General features: G+C 41.4%; 1 non-coding gene across 1 annotated transcript; it reads right to left on the bottom strand.

The window, feature by feature from the left end:
- Positions 1–2,637: 2,637 nt before the first annotated feature.
- Trnal-aag (transfer RNA leucine (anticodon AAG)) lies at positions 2,638–2,719 on the bottom strand. Its single transcript has one exon. It is a non-coding gene; the product is annotated as a tRNA-Leu (tRNA).
- Positions 2,720–2,971: the final 252 nt, after the last annotated feature.

Here is a 2,971-nt window from a genome sequence, read left to right as displayed (position 1 = left end):
AAAAACTAGTAAGAAACAAGTAAGAGCGTGCTAAATTCGGCCGGGCCGAATCTTATATACCCTCCACCATGGATGGCATTTGTCGAGTTCTATGCGCGGTGTCTCTTTTTAGGCAAACAAAGAATATTGAATAATAACTGTTTTGCTATTGGAGCTATATCAAGTTATAGTCCGATTCGGACCATAAATGAATGCTGGACATTGTGGAAGTCATAGTGTAATATTTCAGTTCATTCGGATGAGAATTGCGCTTTGTAGGGGCTCAAGAAGCAAAATCGGGAGATGGGTTTATATGGGAGCTGTATCAAGCTATTGATCGATTTAGACCATATTAGACACGTATGTTGAAGGTCACGAGAGAAGCCGTTGTACAAAATGTCTGCCAAATCGGATGAGAATTGCGCCCTCTAGAGGCTCAAGAAGTCAAGATCCCAGATCGGTTTATATGGCAGCTTTACCAGATTATGAACCGATTTGAATCATACTTAACACAGTTGTTGGAAGTGATACCAAAACACTACGTGCAAAACTTCAGTGAAATCGGACGAAAACTGCCCCCTCTAGAGGCTCAAGAAGTCAAGACCCAAGATCAGTTTATATGGCAGCTATATCAAAACATGGACCGAGTTGGCCCATTTACACTCCCAACCGACCTACACAAACAAAAAGTATTTGTGCGAAATTTGAAGCGGCTTTACTCCTTCGAAAGTTAGCGTGCTCTCGACAGACAGACGGAGGGACGGAGAGGCAGACGGACATGGCTAGATCCACTTAAAATGGTATAACGATCAAGAATATATATACTTTATGGGGTCTGAGACGTATATTTCGAGGTGTTACAAACAGAATGACGAAATTATTATACCCCCATCCTATGGTGGAGAGTATAATAAAACATTTTTATACCCACCACCGAAGGATGGGGGTATATTTATTTTGTCATTCCATTTGCAACACATCGAAATATCCATTTCCGACCCTATAAAGTATATATATTCTTGATCAGCATAAAAATCTAAGACGATCTAGACATGTCCGTCCGTCTGTCTGTCCGTCTGTCTATTGAAATCACGCTCCAGTCTTTAAAAATAGAGATATTGAGCTGAAATTTTGCACAGACTCTTTTTTTGTCCATAAGCAGGTTAAGTTCGACGATAGGTTATATCGGACAATATCTTGATATAGCCCCCATATAGACCGATCCTCCGATTTAGGGTCTTAGACCCACAATAGCCACATTTATTATCCGATTTTGTTGAAATTTGGGACAATGAGTTGCGTTGGGCCCTTCGACATCCTCCGTCAATTTGACCCAGATCGGTCCAAATTTGGATATAGCTGCCATATAGACCGATCCTCCGATTTAGGGTCTTAGACCCATAATAGCCACGTTTATTATCCGATTTTGCTGAAATTTGGTACAATGAGTTACGTTGGGCCCTTCGACATCCTCCGTCAATTTGGCCCAGATCGGTCCAAATTTGGATATAGCTGCCATATAGACCGATCCTCCGATTTATGGTCTTAGGCCCATAAAAGCCAGATTTATTTTCCGATTTTGCTGAAATTTGGCACAGTGAGTTACGTTGGGCCCTTCGACATTCTCCGTCAATTCTCCCAGATCGGTCAAAATTTGGATATAGCTGCCATTTAGACCGATCCTCCGATTTGGGGTCTTAGACCCATAAAAGCCACATTTATTATTCGATTTTGCACAAATTTAGGACAGTGAGTTGTGTTGAGCCCTTCGACATCTTTCTTCAATTTGGCCCAGATCGGTCCAAATTTGGATATAGCTGCCATATAGAACGATCCTCCTATTTAGGGTCTTAGGCCCATAAAAGCCACATTTATTATTCGATTTTGCACAAATTTAGGACAGTGAGTTGTGTTGAGCCCTTCGACATCTTTCTTCAATTTGGCCCTGATCGGTTCAGACTTGGATACAGCTGCCATATAGACCGATCTCTCGATTTAAGGTTTTGAGCCCATAAAAAGCGCATTTATTGTCCGATGTCGCCGAAATTTGGGACAGTGAGTTGTATTGGGCTCTTCGAGGTTGGTCTTCAATTTGGCTCAGATTGAACCAGATTTGGATATAGCTGCCGTATAGACCGATCTCTCGATTTAAGGTTTTGGGCCCATAAAAAGCGCATTTATTGTCCGATGTCGCCGAAATTTGGGACAGTGAGTTGTGTTGGGCTCTTCGATGTTTGTCTTCAATTTGGCTCAGATTGAACCAGATTTGGATATAGCTGCCGTATAGACCGAACTCTCGGTTGAACAATGACTTGTACTTATAAGCATTTGGTCTAAATCGTTTGATATGTCTATATAGCTACTATGGGGCATAAGGTATGCATTTTTCGCTGGATTTTGACCAAAGGTTGTTCACATATATACCCGCAGTGGTGGGTATCCAAAGTTCGGCCCGGCCGAATCTAACGCCTTTTTACTTGTTTATGAACATAAACACAAATTCTTTGTATCCAACTCATGATGTATATATGTGTGTGTGTGTTTTTTTAACCAAATATTGACACTCAAGTGTGTTGCCAATTTGTGACCTAAAAACAAATTGTTTTAAAATGTTTCTTGCACACCAAAAAAAAAACTTGTAAGCCTAAAATATTCACTTGGCAGCGGTGGGATTCGAACCCACGCCTCCGAAGAGACTGGTGCCTTAAACCAGCGCCTTAGACCGCTCGGCCACGCTACCGTTATAACGGAACATTTCTAGCCAAGCCATAATACCCACACCCATATCCAATTGCAGCAGCCCTTGGCATTGTGCCATGCCTGCCAGACAGACCGATAGACCGACAGACAATTGCGGCAATTTCATCTTCAGCCAAGAGCAACGTTTCTTCGACTAGGAATTATCCTTCAATATTTAATGAGTTGATTTTAAAAGGATTAACATTTTAAATATTTATCGAGTTCATGCATGGTTGAATTATAAGTTCCTTGC

Source organism: Stomoxys calcitrans, chromosome 5 (genome assembly GCF_963082655.1).
Source record: "Stomoxys calcitrans chromosome 5, idStoCalc2.1, whole genome shotgun sequence".
In the NCBI taxonomy this organism is placed as follows: Eukaryota; Metazoa; Arthropoda; class Insecta; order Diptera; family Muscidae; genus Stomoxys; species Stomoxys calcitrans.
The sequence above is the reverse complement of the archived record's forward strand: the minus strand, read 5'-3'. Positions and strand labels throughout refer to the sequence as shown.